Below are 19,910 nucleotides of genomic sequence, written 5' to 3'. Positions count from 1 at the left end.
GAAATGTGGGCCATTATCTGACCGCAGTACCTCGCACACTCCCCACCTGGGGAAGACCTCCCTCACTAGGAATTTAGCTGCTCTGAATGCATCTGGGTCTGAACAGGGCCCTGCTTCAATCCACCTCGAGAATGGGCATACTACTACAATCATATACCTATTTCCTTGACATACGTTGATCATATCAACATAGTCAATATGGAGATGTCAGAAGGGTCCCTCCGGCCGGGGTATAGTACCTCTTATCACCTTCAGAGTGTGACCGGCCGTAAACTGTTGACATGTGAGACAATTGCTGATAAAATTTGACACATGAGAATTTAACTTGGGGCAGAACCAGTCTTCCCTAATTCGTGCTGCAATTACTTCCTTGCCTGTGTGGGCTGGGTGGTGTAGTTGGCTCAGGGCGGTGTTCAATAGTGCCAGTGGTATTACAATCTTTCCAGTGTCACCCTGGCGCCATAGTGCGTCAGTTGGTGACATTGTGCATCCTCTTTTTACCCATATTTCTTTTTCTGCCATTGGTGCAGCCGCTTGTAGCTCCATTATCTGTGTGGCTGGGAGATGGGTGTACCCTTCTCTTATCAACATCTCTTTAGCCATTCCCCTCCCTCTCCCTCTCTTTGACTCTGGGGGGTTCCATATCTCACCAAAATATGCAGCATACTTCGCATGTGCGTCTGCTGCTGCATTCCCTTTTGAAATGTGGTCTTCACCATTGGTGTGTGCGGTGCATTTGACCAAAGCTAATTCTTGGGGGTCATTTATTGCTTCAATTAGTTCAGCCAATAGGAGGGCATGTTGCACTGGAGTGCCATCAGCTCTCCTAAACCCTCTTCTTCTCCATTTCGACAGCCCTGAGTGGACAGTGGACGTAACATATGCGCTGTCGGAATATATGGTCACTCGTTTGTCAAAGCTTTCCTTCAACGCCAAGATTAGTGCAATTAAATCTGCTGCTTGAGCGGAATAATGCTGTGGTAGTTGTACACATTTCATTGCCACACACACCGGTACCTCCATCATTTTTACCACTGCTGCCCCAGTCCTCCTTATACCATCCCTTTGGTCGATAGTTGATGACCCATCAATGAACAGGAGCTCACCTCCCTCTAGTGCGTTTTCTTCAATCTTTCTAGTACATGAGTACATTTCAGTTATTTGCGTACAATCGTGGGCATAATCTCCTTCCTCAATTACTTCTGCTAGGAACCTTGCAGGGTTGACCGTGCTACATCTAACAATTGATAGTTCAGCTCTGGATAAGATGATCTCATAACCTGATGCCCTTTGCGTGGTTAGGGTGGACTTAGGTTTATTCAATATTGCAAATAGTGCATGTTCCACAAACAGTGTAGTTGGGCATCCCATGGTGATTGCTGATGCTTTCTCTACCGCAAAAGCAGCTGCGGCGAGACCTTGTTCGCAAGGGAAATGACCTAACATCACAGGATCTAAGTGGCCGCTGTAAAATGCTACTGGTTTGTAGCCCATGCTTGTTTTTTGAGCCAACACTGCTTTCATTACTGCTGAGTCGCAATGTGAAAATATAAAGAATTGTCGCTCATAGTCTGGGGTTGCCAGTACCGGAGCAGTTGATATCGCATCTTTCAGTTCATCAAAAGCCTCTTTCATTTCCATTGTCCACCCCAACTTTTTCTCCCCTTTATTAGCTTCCTTTAACGCCTCAAGCAGGGGTCCTATGCATGAGCTGTAATCAAATACCCATGCTCTACAGTAGTTGCACAGACCCAGGAACTGCTGCAGTTCCCTCACTGTTTGTGGCACTGGCGTTTTTGAAATGGCCTGTGCTCTTTGTGGTGCAATCTTTCTTCCATGTTGGGATATGAGCTGACCAATGTAAAGTACCTGTTCTTGACAGTACTGTAACTTTTCCATGTCTACCTTGTAACCTTTTTCAGCCAATATTGTCAGCATCTTTAATGAGTCATTAAATGCCAAATTAATTAGTCCTCTCTGCATGTTCTTTCGTTTGTACTGCAAATTATTATGTCGTCGACATACTGCAACACTGTGCTTTCCACTTTAATGTTACCCAAATCCATCTGTATTACTCTGTTGAAGATTGAGGGTGATTCGCAGTACCCTTGTGGCAATCTGGTGTGTTTCCACTTTGTGTTTCTGTAAGTGAAGCTTGTCAGATCTTGTGAGTCTGGGTGCAATGGTATTGAGAAAAAAGCATTTTTAAGGTCGATCACTGTAAATCGTGATGCTTCTGCTGGAATGCCACACAATATTGTAGCCGGGTTTGCGGCTATGGGGTATTCTGCTTCTACTATGTTGTTCAAGGGCCTGAGATCCTGTATGAAGCGCCAAGACCCCCCTCTAGCCTTGCGCACTGGGTATACAGCCGTGTTACATGGTGATTCTGAGGGGACCAATATGCCATTATCTATAAGGGCTGTTATGGTTTCATATATGCCCTCATCTGCCTCTTTTGATAGTGGGTACTGTTTCACTCTGGGGAGTATTGCACCTTTTTTCAATTTTATCCTTACTCCCCCTATACTTTTTATGCACCCCACGTCATAGGGGCTAGTAGTCCATAATGATGTGGGTACTTTTGTCATATCCTCCTCAAAGAAGGGAACTGGGGTGGATGTGGGTGCCTCAAGTGCCATTGCAATTTTCTGTGCCACTTGTTTGTACGCCACTCTTAGCCATATTTCCACACTCATCATAAACACCATTTCACCTTCCTCCTTTTCTTCTGAGAACAGCTCCTCATCTGACACCTGGGTGAGTCTACATCCTTCTGCTAGTGCTATCACTGCCCTCCATGCTCTTCCTTCTCTGTCGTGGGCATGTACAGCAATGTAATCAGCTGTTGCTATAATGCTCTCAATGTCCACTGGAACCACCTTTCCTTCTGGTTCATTGACTGGTGTTTCTGGTCTGAACAAATAGGCTGCTGGCCTCCTCCAGATCTTTCCCTCTATCCCTGGCATCCATGCAAATGCCATGTCTGTCCCGTACTGGAAGAGTTCGCCATCTACTGGCTCAGCCCTAATCGCTGTCTGTCCGCAGTATGCTTGCATAATCTGTCATGCTGTGAGCATGTTAATTCCTGGAGTAGAGCAAATTATGCCGTCCTCCGTAAAGGAGATCGTCATATTCAACCTGTTCATGATGTCTCTCCCCAGTATATTTACTGGTGAGGCACTATAATATAAAAGTGGGACTGACATGTCATAATCTCCTATAGATAAGGGAATGTTATCAGTAAAAGGAACCAACCCTCTAGCCCCAGAGAATCCTTGGGTGTTCATGGCTTCGCCCGACATCTTAAATTTACCTTCCCTTATGCAAGACCGGGTCGCCCCGGTGTCAACAAGGAATGATAATTTTTTGTCACCTATCGTTACCTCTATGCGTGGTTCCTCCGCACTATTAGGTGTTACCGACAGGATGGGACACACCAAGGCCGTCTGTGGGCTGTCCTATTGAGGGTACAACGATTGACCATTTCCTGTGTAAGGGTTGTGTCCCAGGACCGTCACCCTACCCAGTTGTGTTTGTTGTGCTTGGGGTTGTTGTGTTATCGCTACCTGTTGTTGTGGCAGTGAATATGTCTGTGGCTGTTGTTGTGTTATTAGTTGTTGCTGTTCATTTCCCTGTTGCAACGTCTGCTGTTGCTGTATGCCCTGCTGTTCCTGTGTGGGCCTTGGTTGTCCCTGTTCGCTCCATGATGGTGTTCCTGGTCTTACTCTACACGTGCGTGACATGTGCCCTACTAATCCACAACTCCAACACACCGGTGGTTCCCTACTCTGCCATGGAAAGCTTCCTGTATTGTCCTGGTATACTGGTTGCCCGGTGGGGTAGGAATTTCTAAGTCCTCCCACCTGCTGTTGTGTGTTATATCCGTATCCTCTCCCTCTCATAATTCCTCCTCTTCCCCTGTTGTAATTATAATACCCAGCTCCTGGCATTGAGTATCCTCCTCCCATGTTGGTCGTGTATGGTTGGAGTGGCGGCACCTGTTGTGTTATAGTCTGTGAGGGTGGTATTTGGGAGGGATCTTGTGCAGCCACTACTTGTGTGGGGCTTTGGGTCATTGTTGTAGGTGTAGTTATTAGTGCCCCTTCCATTGTGTATTTAGTAAGTTTTTTCTGTACTAGTTTAGCCTCTTCCGTTTTCCTGTCCTGTTCCTTTTGTTTCATTTTTCCTTGCCATGTCCTGCAATGATGCACTATTGTCAGTTGTATTTCTGGCCATGCTTTTGCTTCCATTCCCACTACTTTCTTCAGTTGTTTCTGAACTCCTTCTGGGAGCCCTTGTACTAGTATATGATAAAATATTGCTGGTGTTTTGTACCATTGTTCTCTAGTTTCCATGCGCCACTTCTCTTGGATTTCCTGGATATAATCAACAGGATCTTCGTTCTCACGCATCTTGTGTGAGGTAATTGCTCCTATGTCTGATGTGTCTGGGTACTGTACCCTCAGTGCCTGCCATAGTGCATGTCTGCAGTTTGCGAATGGTGCCCCATCGTGCGATGTGTTTGCTATTGTTACCCCAGGGAATCCCGCTCTCTTCCAAATGTCATCCGCTGCATCCCCTAATATCGATATTAGAAGGCCCTTTACATCTCCAACTGCCAGTTTCTGTCCTGCGGTGTGTTTTTCCATTTCATACATCCATTTACCTGCACCTCCACTTAATGATGGGAGCCTGCACTTTATATTCTCTTTGTCTGTATGCTTCCAAGGGACGTACTGTGGTCTAACCCCTCCCCTCTCCAGAAGTGGCATTAAGTTGTGTCTCGTTTTACCCCTTGGGTTCCATAAAATCGAGTCCTCACACCCCTCCTCTTCTTCCCTCTCTCCTACATCGTCAATTTCGTCCGTATTTCCCCTGCTCGTAACTCTTTCTTCTCCATCTTTTCCCCTTCTTCCATCATTTCCTGTATTTAATGTGGGCGTGTGTATTCGTCCTTCCTGCCTGCGTCTAGGGAGGTCTCTAAGCCGACCTGCATAGGGTGTCAGTTCGTTTGTGAAGGGCGCAAGTTTGATTGTACGTAATGAGCGTGAGGTGGTTGAGCATGTAGGGTGGGATGGGAGAGGGTGTGATGGTGACGGTGTGGCTTCATGTGTCTGTCTTTCCGCTATTCCTTGCTCTTCCTCCTGACTTCTCTCCAGTTCATCCTTTCTCCTACAGATCCATGGTGAGTCTGTATTGGTCCGGGTGGTGTATAGTTTATCTAGGCTTTCCCTTTCACTGTTTCTTCCTTCCTTCTCCATTCCTTCTTCTTCCTCACTACGAAAGTCATTCATAAACGGCAGCCCCCACTCTGTCTTTTTCCCCTTGATTGTTACTGTTTTTAAGTCTATTAGGTCCGGTTCTCCCTTTTCTCCTTTACCAACCGCTCCCCTTTGCGCTGATGTTGTTGCTACTTCTGTGTCTCTATATACATACCCCCTTACTTCACTCTCCCTTCTCCTATCTTCTCTTTCCCCTTCATTTCTCTCCTCCATCTCTCTACCAATTTCCTCCCTTTTCCTTTTTAATTCCTCCATTACTTCACTACTCACCTTTTCCAATATCCTTTCATCCTCTTTCTTCCTTTCCCATCTCACCCTCTCCCTTTCTAATATACTCTCTATCACCCTCCCTTCTTCGTATTTCTTAGTCGTTTCTGATAGAAATCTCTTCTTCCACATTGCCATTTCTTTTTCTTTCTCTTCTTCTTCCCTTTTCCTCTCTCGTAGCACTGCTCTTGATACCCTTTCTGCTGCTGCTTTTACCCTTTCAGCTTCTCTCCTTTGCTCCTCAGTTCGTTCCCTTATTTTTTCCAATTCGTTCTTACCTTCTTTCCTTTCCCTCGCTCTCTCTCTTTCCTCCCTCTCGAGCTGTTTGATCAGTTCATTCTGCTCATCCCTTAACTCTGCTAGTCGTTCCTCCAAAATCTCTTCCTTTTGTCGTAACAGCTCTTCCCCTCTCATTCCACTCTCCCTGGTATTATCCTTGTCTATTTTCCTTACTACCTCCTTCTCTTCTCCTGTTAATGAACCTCGTAATTTTAATAGTATCTGCGCAGCTACCCACTCATCATGTCCTATTTCCACAGTTTGTTCTTCTCCAGTCCTCCCCTCCCCTGCTGGCATCTTCCTAAGAGCCACATATGGTGGCGGGCTGTATGCCGGGTTCGAGTACCCCTCAGCCGCACTTAACTGTCCTCTTTCTATTTCTCCTAATTCTCTTAAAGGGTACAACCCCCCTCCCTCTGTTTTCACTACCTTTGCTAGGGGTATATCGTTGCTCTGTTCCTTTTTTATTTCATTTTCTTTTGAGTTATTATTCTTTTCTCCTCCCTCTTGTCTGTTCCCCGTGTTCTCTGGGTCTTCACTCCCCTTTTTCCCATTCTCTCCTTCCTCCTTAATCTCTTTTTCTTCCGGTATTTCCCCCACAGTAAACATTCCATTTGGTCCTGGTCGGGACCCCTGGAACATCCTCCATAAGTTAAACACCTCCACGTGGTGTGTCAACTTCTTCCCTTTGTATGTATTATGCAGATGGTTTAATAGTGAATGTTGGGTATATGGATCGAAGCTACCATTAGGCGGCCATGGTGTTATCATTTTGTTGTCCGTCCCCTTTGTCCATTCTATGCTATACTTGATCAGTTTCTCCCTATGGGGTGACAGTGTTGTACATATGTGTTGTAGTGGGGTAGTGAGGGTGTTCCCCCACCCTCCCTATCCTGTCCCGTATGACATAGTAGCGCTTCACTTGTTATCCTTCCCCTATTTGGTAGCTATTATCTTACTAACACTTACAATACACAGCCTTATACCTTTACCTGGCCCCGTAAGTTTGGGGACTTGCGATAGTCCGCTAAGGAAAATTATTAAAATATAGTATTTACATTTGTATATTTTCTTCTTTCTTTCTTCCTTTACACAACACCCTTACGGCCCCCTGCGGCCGAGGCGCACGTAGCCCCCTGCGGCTGCGTACCCCTTGTGACGTTCTTATACAGTCGTCCTATTTTCATTTGCTCCTCCTCCTTCTTCTACACTTGCCGTGGCCGGCGTTCTCTGTGCGCAGCCACATCCCCCGTTTCGCCTTTCCCCGATCAACTCATTACCGTTTATCTCCGTTTCCACTCCCTTACCACAGTTCTCTTTCCCACCACTCTCAGAAAGAAAGATGCCTTGTGCTCGGGATATCCTATGAAAGCCCTACTGGTGACGTCACCGATCTCTTCGAACTACTGGTAAGTTCTTCATATATTCTTTAAGTCCAAAATACACTTGCAATCTACCCCTGTTAATCCTCACAGCTGTCTTCCTGTCACTCCTGGAACAAGGTAATCAATAATATAATCGGACTGCGCACGCTGCGTCGCCTCGCGTGTGATACGCCCCTCGACAGGAGGGCTTGACCAGCCAATTATCTTCCGTATTGGGCAACTAACTAGCTACCGCCCACAGGGAAACGTCATCTACCTATCGAGTTTCTTGCTCGAACAATAGGGATCCTCATCTACTCATTGATCAATAAATGCCAAATCGTAGGAAACCACACACACACACCCTTACACGTAGTCGCGACCTAGGCCAATCAGTGTCTACGAGCGGCCGCACGTGATGTTTTCCTGCTCCACCTCCCTCTCTCGCGTAACATAGCCGACTGCTCTCGCACTCGTTCGGCTACCATTCATTTCATTGCCTACACTAAATTGTCAAACCTTCGCCGCGCACCTGTACAACACCTCCCACCTCCCGTATTTAATTCCTCCCCCCTCCCTCACAATTTCACATTGCTTGTTGTGCGTGGCATGCTCACCAAGTTCTCTTGATGCGGGGCCGCTCGACTGCGTGCACCCCTCCAAGCGGCTCGCCACCTCCCCTAGTCTGGACCACGTCTGGACACTCGCCAACCGCGGGCGGGATACTTCTCAACCGGCTCCCGAAGGCCAATATCCGGATTGCGCTGTCCGGTCTTCTCGCAGTTCCGCGATGGTTCTGTAGTCCTCAGAAGGGGGCAACGGCAGAGGGGGCCCGCGCCGCCGGGCCTCCTCGCAACGGGAGTACCTGGAAAAAATAAAAATAAAAAAGCAGATCTTAAACAGATCTCAGCAGTGCCTCCAACTTGTCGGAGGGAAATTCTGCCGGGGTCGGCCGGGCCGTCCGTAGACCTCCGGGCAGGGAGGCCCCAACTCCTCCCGTATATCCCAAAAGAGATAGAGTATGAGACACACGCAAGAAGCAAGGTGACTCTGCTGTTTATTAGACAAAACGGCAGGGATGGGTCAAGGATCGTACGCGTCCGTCCTGACACACACACAATCGTGGGGCTCGCAGGCCCTTTTTACCTTAGTATGACACGCTACTTGCGTCACCTTAGAAAGTTTAGCAAAAAACCTATTTCCACTCTGGATTGGTTACTCGAGTGGTAGGGTTAGTATAGCATACATATAGAGAACGGTGTTAGTGGTTGAGGGTTAGTCAGGTGGTATACTTGGGCTGTCCCTTCAATTTGATACATGAAAATTGTTACATGAAGACCTCTGAGGATTGGTCAATGTTAATGGCGTCAGTGATAAGAGCCCCATGTTCTGATTGGTCCGCTCGCGAGCCTCCCAGTCTGAGACTATCGCTGTTCCCAGCTCGCAGTGCACCTGTCATTTGCAACAATGTTTTACTATGGGTTTGTGTAAACAATGTGAGGATTTATTCATATGTTGGGAGGTCGACTACTCCCACTGCTGCAGATGTCCAATGAGTCTTTTAATTGTATCTGCCTGTGTCTTGAAACGTGGGATTCAGGCGTCTCCTTCCTCCTGGGCTTGGCATCCTGTCAGGTTTGGCTTTGTCACGTGAGGTGGGACCGTGTTTGAGGCAAAATTCAGCAAAATTAATATTGTTTTTCCCACTGTGTGCCTGGTTTATCTTGCAGGTGCGACCTTGGCGTCGGCTTGCGGCGTGCGAGATTGCAACATGGTGCCCTTGGCGGTGTGCTTTCGCCGAGCTCATTCTGCAGGGTCAGCAACCGAGCTCTTGCTCATTCAATGTTCATGGAAGCTTTTGCTTGCGGCCTACTTGGGCCTGGTGCATAGGTGGAACCGTTTGATGCAGAGCGCTTTAGGTTACGGTATCATATTGCTCTATCCTCAGTATCGTGTCTCCGTTATATTCTTCATTATGGTACATGGTTCTTAGAAGAAGCGTGAGCAAGCCTTTTTAGATAAGTTCATTATGCGTCTTGCGTTTCTGCATTTTTAGAGCCTATGTGGAAAATAATAAAGATGCACGTCCGTGGGTATGTCTGTCGCCTACGTCATAGCACTGAGTATGTTCTTTGTGTGGATTGGTGTGGGAGTGTCCGGTGTGCATGTTTGCACAGGTGTGCTGACCGTTGGCTAGGTCGTCATGGCATCTCTAACGACGTGTAGGTTTAGTCGAGTTGATCCATGCCGCAGGTGTCGGCATGGACAGGGCGGGCTGCTGGGCAGGTAGGTGGGCACATCCGTATGTTCCTGTACCAGGGTATTTGGTCGTCTGGTAGATAGGCAAACTCCTCTTGTGGCGGGTGTCTAGGCCGTGATCCTCTAGGCCAAGCGCGAGAGGGGAAGGGCGGGAGCCTGTTCTTCCATTCTCCCACTTCAGTAGATTAAACTTTCACAGGTTGATTTGAAAGTGAAGAGATTAGGTATGTGAAGTTAAATAATTTGGCAGAGTCCAGTGCAGAGGTGAGGGCAGTAAGGGATATTTTCTAGGTTAGGAGTAGGGTGATGGTACGTGATTTGCCTCAGTGTTATAGGTCATGGCGCATGTCATTTTTGAGGATCTTAAATCTCAGAGTTGCCCAGGGTGGAGGGGAGGGGTGGAAACACGTGAACGTGTGTGCATGATAGTGTTGGTCAAAGGGAGTCACAGTTGAACAGTGAACATCAAAAAAAGCATGGTCAAAGGAAGAGGCAAGAATAGAGGAGAGAGACAGGAGAGAGGGCTTCAAAGCATCAAAGTAAGGGACAAGAGAGTCCTGCTTGAATTTCCTCTTAGTCATTGAAGATGGGAGAAAAGGAGTAGAGGGTGGAGGAGCTCAAACATTAAAGTGAACAATGAAATGATCAGAGGCAGAGAGGTCAATGGGGATGTCAGAGGAGGAGAGTGAAGTATAGTGAAAGTCACTGACAAGAGACTTCTCAACAAAGTTGGTAGGCTGGTATTGGAGGAAGTAGAGGGAGATGTCAGATAAGAGGGCGATAAGTTCAAGGCAGGTGACCGCGGATGCCTTGGTAAGGTTACAGTCCCCCAGCATAACAATAGAGATGGCAGGGGGAAGTGACTAGAGTAGGAGGTTTACGCCAGGGAATAAGGAGTGGAGAGGTCTAGAGGGTCAATATAGAGCCTGTAAAAGGAGGGGAGTAGGAGGGAGGAGTCAAATAGTGACACATTCAAAAGTGCATGAGGTGATGTCAGTGATGAGGGCTGTATTGATAAGGAGCCCTACTGCGCCACATTATCCGAGAGGTCTGGGAGACTGGGTGAAAGCAGCAGGTTCAATCTGGTGAGCTACTACTATAGCAGAGAGCTGCTTAGGTGAAGTTGGGAGTCCTGGAAAAACAAGTGTGTCAGGTCTGAGGGATGCAGGTGCAGAAAGAAGAAGGAAAGGAGGGATATTCAGTATCAGTGAGAGTGAGGTAGAAGTTAAAATGAGTTGTAGCTTAAGGCTACTAGAGAAAGGCAGGAGTAGAGCGAGTTCAAGGAGGATGGGAGTGAAGTCAAGGTGTATGATGCAGGGTGAAAGAAATAGGTAAGTGAAGACAGTGAGGGGAGAGTGGAGCCCAGGAGAGAGAGAGAGAGTAAGTGGGTGAGCAGAACGTGGAGGTGGAAGGCTTTGCTGGGAAGGAGTTTGTTAGACTTTCTGGTAACCTATGTTTTGCAGTAAAAGAGGTTTTGTTACATTCAAACCAACTACTTCTTTTTTGACGTATGCAGTATAGTGGCCTGAAGTGATTGTGGCGCCAGTCTAGTATATATTGCCTACTGTTGTGAAGGTCCTCTTGCTAAGAGATACTTGGCCGTGTGCAAAGCTAGTGAGTTTACAGTTATTTGTGATACCATCTGCATTATACCTTCGACGCATTAGTATGACATATTGCCTACGTGAGTTTATTTGTATGCTGGAACGATTGTCTGAATAGCAAAAAGGGCATAATATGCAATGATTTGCATTCTGCAGAAGCTGGTGAAATGGAATGGATTCACAATTTGGTATGGATACATACACAAATCATTCATTAGGGATGTCCTCCTCTGAAACATGGTTGCAGAGAGTGCATGTATGTTTCCACATGTATACAATCTGGAAGATTTCATTCAAAGTATGGTTTCATTCAAATTTGGTTTCCAGTACTTGTAGTAAGTACACTAGGAATTCTTGAGGATCTTCCTGTGTGTTTATAGTACATTTGACCATTCCTGTACAGTAGTCTAATTCTTGCCTTATACCTGAGACACTGCGAGTGCTGTCAGGATTATTTGTGGCATTTCTATGAAGGATAAGCATTTGCATACACAACTGGACTGAGCCGTCTAAGTAAATGTTGTGGACAATTGGTGGCAAGTGGAAGAGAAGATGGTTAGATTTGCATAGCAATTTACTCCAGTTCTCTTGCTGAATTCAAATGGACCAGAGAGTTGTGCCTCTGCATTCTTCGATGGGCATGCCTGCAGTTCTTTTTTTTAGAAGAGATATTTGTCTCTTTGTCTTCTGATGGAGTTTAGTTGAGTTGATTTTAGTTGAGTTTGTATTAGAAAGTGTTGTGGTTGTATTATGTGATGGAGAAGCAGTTGGTCGTTGTTGCTTTAGCGATTGTTGGGAGATCTGATATAGGTTGTGTTTGTATTCATTTTCTTTTTAAAGGTTTTCTTTTTTGAGGTGCGGGGTACATATCTAGGTTGGGTGTACAGTGCATGTAGCCTGTTGTATTGTAGGATGCAAGGAATGTCAGCATTGATTTTGTTGTCGTCATCAAAGTTAACTAGGAATAGACCATTGAGTGTACACAGACGTGAACGTGCTACAGAACTCAAACCTTCTTTAAAGACTGTGCTGCCAATGTCATTCAATGCATGATCTAGGGTTAGACCTTGCGATTTGTGAGTAGTGACAGCATATGCAAGCGATAGAGAGAATTCTTCTCTGCGTACGTACGTACGTACGTACACGTATGTACGCACGCACGGGCTTTAAAAAGAAGGAAATGTGCTATTGTGCAGCCCATTTTTTAAACTTCTGCAAGTTTGTTAAAGTGAATGTTGACAAACTGAATGTTGTCATGTGGATATGTTTTGAAGCCAACAACTGTACCAATTGCTCCATTGACAAAACCTTGTTCTATGATAAGGTTATGTTTTAGAATTACTCAACAGTTTAGACAGAGCTAATACTTTTTGTAATCCAACTGTGTTGGAGACACATTTTTCTAAGCTATTTAGTTGTGCTGTTGTTCGTTGACACATATGGAGTGCCATGCTGAGCACTTCTAGTTTGTCTGTGGAGCTGATATGCAGTATGGGTTGCATTTCTTTTTTTAACATTCTCTCATTCCATTGACTATAGCTTGCAAGGGTTGGCATTAAAGACATGCATTTTATATTTTGTTCAGTTAATTTTTACATGACATCAGGAGCAGATGTGTTTTGCCCATATAGCTCAGGGATTAGTCTACTATTTAAAATGGATTTTGCATCTTTAGTAAGAAGATCAGTTCTAATGCTTTTTAAAATGCTAGCATAAGAGAGGTCTGCAGAAGGACACATGTTTTGATTTAATTCTCTGTAGTGAAAATGTTGCCAGAGATTTTAAATTTCCAATGCTGCTGAGTGTGTTACTGCATTGTTTGTGTCCGAATGTTTTGAAAATGGGTTGACGTATTACTGGCGTTAACTGTAGATGGTCTTTGAAAACAATAATGTATTTTCCTCCAAACAGTTCTTCATAGTCTGTTTTTAGGACTTCTTGCATTCTGAGTTGAATTGAAGCCAACATGTGGTCGGAAACCATGATTACTTCATCTATCAGGAGCACTTTCATTTGTTTCAGAATTCTGTGTACTACAGTAGCGGTTTATGCTGATCATTTGTAGTATTCTCATTTGTTTTGGTGTTCTACTGGGAGCAGCAGTAGTCTGTGTAAAGTTACACGTCATATGTTGTAGGCAGCTATACCTGTGGGGGCACACAACAGCTGAAAGGTTGTTGCTTGTTAACTTTTGTAGAAATGTGCTGATTATTTTCAATAAGACCGTTTTTTCAGAACCAGCTTCACCACTTATATACAGAAGCATAGGTTTATAATTTTTACAGCTACAAGTTTTAGTTTCATGTTTAAAACCATGTTCAATTTCTTCAGTGACTTACAGATAAATTATGAGTTTTTCATTCAGCACTGGTAAATCTTCTTCAGATTGTTTATATTGATGCATGGTATTTTCTACCTCAGTCATGGCTATTTCTTCTTCATTTAGAAGGGGTGGTTCTCCAAGTGGTTCTTGGCTTCATGTAAGGGAAGGTTGACTGCCATCAAGAGTGTCTTTATCTAGTTGAGCTTAATTTACTTCCTCTTGTTGGCGTTCATTGTCAGACATTTTTTTGTGTTGTTTGAAATTGATATTTGTTATACTGCTTTCATTTGCTGTGAATGCAGCTTCAAATGAGTCAAACACTTATGTATAGGCGCGTTATAATGTCATATCATATCATAGTCAGCTAATAATTCTTCTTCTTTATTACAAGGTTTAAAAAAATTGTATTAGGTCCATATAAGAAAGACCTCTATGTTGCAGTGATTTAAATGATAACTTTATATGATTAATTAGGCTGGGTTTGGTAAGTTTCACTAGGCTTCCTTCATAAGTTGACACTGAATATTTGCCTGTTGTCTCATCTGGTGTGACATTGTTCTCGTAGGAGTAGTTTTGGGCTATGTCGTACAGGCACATGTTTTCCAAAACAGTACTTCTTTTTGGGTACTATGTGTCAATTAAAATGTTTTTTTAAAATGTCCTGGACGTTGGGATCATTTGTGTCTATTGTTTCTATCTATTGGTAGGGTTTTAGCACTCTTTTCCGGGATAAAGCTTTACTAAGCTTTAGCTAGACAATGTGCTCAAATTTGCCAAATAAGGCTGTACCTGTTAAATGGTCTGCAGCTTCGTAGCAGCTGCATTCTCATTGGGAGAGCATTTTTATACCGAAGCTGTACAATTTTTGTGACAGTGTTTTGTCAGATGATACATCATCCCAGAGGTCTTTTAGCTCTGTTTTCTCAGCTTTGGTGAGATAGGCTGTGACATATCTTGCAACTGCAGTGGAATTGTCTGCAACATATTGTATGGGGGTCATTACGAACCTGCCGGTTTGGTAACAACAACGCTGGTAGGCTTACCGGCACTGTTGTTACCGGATCGGCAGAGTACAAGCTTGCAGGCCGGATGCCCTCCCGCCTGCAAGGTCTGACCTCGTGGGTGGAAAGGCACCCGCTTGCAGACTTTGACGGTAGCACTGGCACCATTATGAAGGGTGCCAGTACTACCGTCTTCCCCATTCCCATTTAGTCCTATGGGACTCAAATGGGAATGGGGAATACTGTTTTTCTAGCACCTGACCCCCAAGAAAGCTGGGGTCGTAATACCCCGGTAATTCCAGGAAGCCAGGTGCCAGAAAAATTCACAACTCTGGCGGCAGCCTGCCATTTTTACTGGTGCGGCTACCACCGTAGTTGTAATGAGGCCCTATGTTCTCTGTTTGCATTCCACAAGAGGACAATGATTGCATTGTAATCAGTGATGTACTTGGATGCTTTGTCCCTTTTAATGTTGTATGTGTTTGTAAGGGGTTTTCCTTTTACACTGTCTCTAACAGAAGACATCAAGCTATTTACTTGTCCTTCTTTGCATAGTGGTCCAGGGTAACCAAAGCGATATTTGGTATAGTCTTTACCTTTGTTTTTATATCTATGTGGACTGTATTTGCCACACTTATGTTTTTGGAAGCTTGCAATGTGTGTACGTAAGTCACTGTGTGTGGTTTCTGAAGGGATGTCGCAGGTAATGTATTTTTCAATAAACTGTAAAACAGTGGCATCACTGTTACAGGCAAATTTGGCAGCATGTTTTAGCCACAAAAGCATGTGGATGTGTGGTGCTCCTCTGTATTGATATTCTTTTCTCCAAAAGAAGTGTTGCACTTCACTGAATGGAGGGGTAGTTTGATTGCAGGTGAAGTGCATCATTTCAATGAAGTGATGGTAAAAGTACCTTGATACATTGACAGGGTCAAGAGAACAGAGTTCTCATGGAGTTTTTATATCTATTCCATATTCATTTTGCCTTGCAGTGCGTAAGAAGTTGTGCAAGTCATCCCATGTGTACTCTGCACAACTCAAAGTAACAAACCATGTAGGTGGGCCTAGGTTTGTTAGCATACAATGTACATCAGCATGACCTCAGAACCAGTATTCTTTTTTTACCATGCATGTTTGCCAAGAGATTTGTGATGCTTGACTTCAAAACTTCATCTTCGTCTTTTATCTTTTGAAGCAGTTGGGTAGCAGACATTTTAAAAAAAGTAGAGCCTGTTTTTAATTTGTGTGCAACTCCATAAAAGAGTTGCTAGTTCTCTTTCGAACAGGAGGTGAAAAATGTTTTCTACATTTTGTCTGAATCTGAGATATTCAGAATACATTTGTAAAGAGCGATATTCTGATGCACTTATTTGTGTGGATTTTTCATCATATCTTCCTCCTTTTCCAGTACAAAAGAGTAGAGGAAAAGAACCTGCTTCTGCATTTTTTTCCCATATGCACATTGGGGATCCTTTGGTTTGATGCACTTGATATGTTTCTCATCTATCTTCAATGGTGTCTTTGGAGTGTAGTGGGTAAATTGTAAACTGGTCTAAAATGTTGGCTGCTAACAGGATCTACCCGTTCAAATTGGTCAGTTGCTGGTGAATCTTGAATTATTTGGGTGGTTTTCCTCTATGTTATATCTATGTAGTATTCATTGTTTTCTTTCAGATATTGCAGGGCTTGTCTAACTTTGTTTAAGTCGACTAGTTGTTGCCAATTTCATTTGTTGGTACACCATTAACTAGTCCAATCAAAAATTGAACTATGATATGATATGATATGATATGGCATTTATAACGTGCCTATGCACAAGTGTACTGGCCATTGTACTCCTAGAGTATTTCCATTTTCTTTAAGATCTAATGGCAAATATACTACTTTGCCACGGATGCCTTTTAGTAACTCAGATGGAGGCAATTTGGCTGTTTTCGGTTGACGATGTATTATAGCTTGAAATGGGTGCATTGTTTGGATTATAATTCCCTCATACAAGTTAAAGTTTTGGAGAGCCTATGGAAGTGGGAATATTTTTAAGTTATTAGTGATAGCACATAACAGCATATGGTTATTGTCAAGCTTTTATTGCAGTACGTGCAAACTATTGAGGGGTCATTTATTTAGTATTTATTTTCTGCTGTTAGATATAAAGCTAATTGGAACCATTGGGATTCTTCATTGTCCTCTATTTTGAAGGCCATATCTACTATTTTCATAAAAATGTATACGACAATAAACACATACCTGGTCTGGTATTTCAGAAAATGTGTTTTGAATCTTAGCTATTTCTTTTTTGTATGCATTTTTTAGGAGTTTGGTGTTTGTCATGTTTTTGCTAATGTTTTTTAGCATTTACTTTGATGTGCTCTATTTCTCAAAGGAGTCCTTTGGCTGTCCTTGTAGGAGAATCATATTTAAATGTTGTAGTTCTAAAGCAGGACGTTTTGAATGGTATAGTCCATGCACAAAATTCTGTATAGCGGAATGATGTGTTGCTAACATTTGATGCAGGGAAGGTGCTTTTGCAAGTAGTTTCTGAAATGCAGGCTAATGAATGTCCTTGAATTCCAGTGTGGCTGTGCACTGGACAAGAGTCTATGGTTTGTAAAGTGTTCATTTTAATTTAGTCTTTTAGCTTCATATAGCGATTAAGGAATTGCTGTAATGATTTAAAGGATTGTTGGCGTACATTACACATGAAGCTGAATGTCCATATATACACTGAACGGTTTGTTTGGGTGAAAGGAATATTTGTTTGAAAGTTTGTTGGGGACGTTTTTTCTATAAGGGTTTCTATTTTTCATAATGGTGTCTCCTAATATTTCATACCCTCAGCCATCACTGTCTATGGAAATTGTTTTTTTATTCTTGTTTATAAGCCTCTTCATAAAAATATGGTTCTGTGCTACTTGTGTGAATCCATTCACATTCACAAAAGTTTGAAAAGGTATCTATGTTTGCATTGCACGTGTTTAGAAGTCCTTTTTGTAATGTATTGATTCATTCAGTTTGTGGTTTCATTCTGTTTAACTTTCTCCTTAGTAGAAATGTGCTGTTAATTAGAGCTACGAGTATTAGTCTTCTATAGTAGTTTTTAAGGGTAGATTGGGACTTTTCAGCTGTCTTTTTATAAGATTGTGAAGAACTTTTCAAATGCTTTTCTGTGGCTATGTTGACATTGGTAGATATAGTGTTAGGTTCATTAGTAGGTCTGTTTTTGTTTGTACATCTTTTTTTACTTTTAGTTTTTGGAAGAGAGGAGATACTTTTTTTTAGTAGTCACTGGTTTAGTTTTGTTCGGTGAGGTTACTAGCTGTTTTATTTTAATGTTTTCTATACATTGTTTTAGAGGTGGGTGACTATATGGCTTGCTTTTATTCTTATCTGCTCTATTTTTCTTGGGTTTGAAAGTTATTGAATGTATATGCATGTATTGTGGATGGGTGTGTGGGTGTCATTGTAGAGATGAAGAGAGTGCTGTGTGATTGTGTAGTGGGATGATAGGTGTAGGAGGGAAGGTTGTAAGAGTACGAGTCTGTACAGGTGTGATGGGCTTGAATTAGTGAGTAAGGGAGTGGTGGTGTGATTGAATAAGTAGGGACATTATAATGTTTTGAGGAAAACAGTGGTTGTATAATGGTGGTGTTTAGATGGGAATAAAAAGAGTGTGATATAATGAGTAGGAGTGAAATGCACGTTGTTGATTTGAAAAGAATACTCTAGGCGAATATATAGTGAAAGTACATTGTTACAATTAGAAAGATAGATTTGGGGTTGAATGCACGAAGCGGAAATGTTCAAGGGAGAAAAGACTGAAGATTATTTATTTTAAATCATCTTTGTTCTTTTCTCCCTTGACCAGTACTGATGTGCCCAAACTCCTACCGACTACCCCCACCCACAACCCTACCCATCCCCCAAAATCCCCCAATTCCCAGCCCCCTACTTACCGTGCATTCCGTCTCGCTGTGTCCCTGCGATGACTGTTCCCTTTCACTTCTGTGACCGGGACCCGGCGCCGCATATAGTAAAGTAAGTGGGGCGTTGCAGGGGACACCCCTGCAGGCCCCACGACCTTTTATTTGTTTTTGTAACTGAAGGACAGCTGTGGGGGACACCCTGCAACCTCTGCTCACAGTATAGTGAGCAGGGTTGCGTGGGAAAACCTTGCAGCCCCGGCAGTCCTTTTTATTGTTCTACTTACCCGGTACTGTAATCTATTGCTCAGATGACGTCTTTACAGAAACTGGTTTCCACCATTTACAAGCTGGTCAGAGGTGGGAGAAAGGCGGTGGGCCAGAGGCATAAGCGAGCATGGGGATCCACTTTTAATGAACCACTGAGCGAGAACCAATGGAAGGTCATCAGTATGCAAACCCGATACATTTCCTTAAATTGTTGACACAGGCTGATTCAGTTCAAATTCATTCACCAGGCTTATTATTCCCCTGCTGTCCTCAGTAAGTTTTTTCCCAAGAGGCCTTCCAAATGTAAAAGGTGTGAAATGTCAGATGCTGATTTCTTTCATGTCGCTTGGCTCTCTCTGCGCATCAGGTCCTTTTGGTCCAGAATTGAAGTGGCGATGATTGCTATGCTGCCCTCACCTTGGATTTACTCCCCAGAACTTTGGTTACTGGCACTGATCGAAGGGGGTACCCGTAAGGAAAAGAAACTATTAAGTATGGCCTCGGTACTGGCTACGTACCTGGTGGCAAAACATGGGGAAGATCCAAACCGCCCACCTCCTTCTCAGCATGGCTGGAACTCATGAACATAACTGAGCAGAGAGAGACCAGATATGCCTCTCCTATTCCAGTTCCAACCTGCCCCTTTGATTATTTGTCCCCCCTGAGACAATATATGGCTTATATGTCTGCTTCGACACTCTCCCCTCCCATTTGCCTGGTTGGTGAATGAGTACATGGGGTCGGTGGCTGCCTAGGTTCCTTGGAACTACTCTTGTCGAAGACCTTGACTGAACTTCAATGTGGATTGAGGCGTGCTATTGGCGATTAGATGGGTTTTTATGGTGTTTTTATTTATTTATTTATTTATCTTTTGCATACCTATGGATGTAAGTTGTGGAGTGTGGGAGGGAGCTGGGGAGAATGGGGAGCTAAAGGTGATCTGTTGTATTTGTATGTTTTTGGTGGTTAAAATTCAAAAAAGAAAAGCTTTAAAAAATCAGTAAAAAAATACAGGGCCCACACCAGTGAAGCAACTCGGTTGAGATGCGCCCATCAACGACACACCCCTGCACAGAACAGCAGGACGGAGAGCGCACCATATCGAAAACCAAGGTGAGGAAAACACTAAGGGGTCGTTGGGTCCACAAGATAGGTGGGCTCAGGGAAAAAGAGACTATAAGCTAAAACTATAAGCTGAAATCCAAAATTCCTGTATTCCAGACTAGGTCCTCTGCAGAACAAGAACCTGAGGGAGTGGGTCCAGGTCGGAAGCAAGCAGTCCAGCCAGATTGGGTGGCGTCCCTGTGGATACCAGGTGAGTGTTACAGAACGCAAGGC

The sequence above is a fragment of the Ambystoma mexicanum genome, chromosome 7q, assembly GCF_040938575.1.
Source record: "Ambystoma mexicanum isolate Mex_15411 chromosome 7q, UKY_AmexF1_1, whole genome shotgun sequence".
NCBI classification, from domain to species: Eukaryota; Metazoa; Chordata; class Amphibia; order Caudata; family Ambystomatidae; genus Ambystoma; species Ambystoma mexicanum.
The sequence above is the reverse complement of the archived record's forward strand: the minus strand, read 5'-3'. Positions refer to the sequence as shown.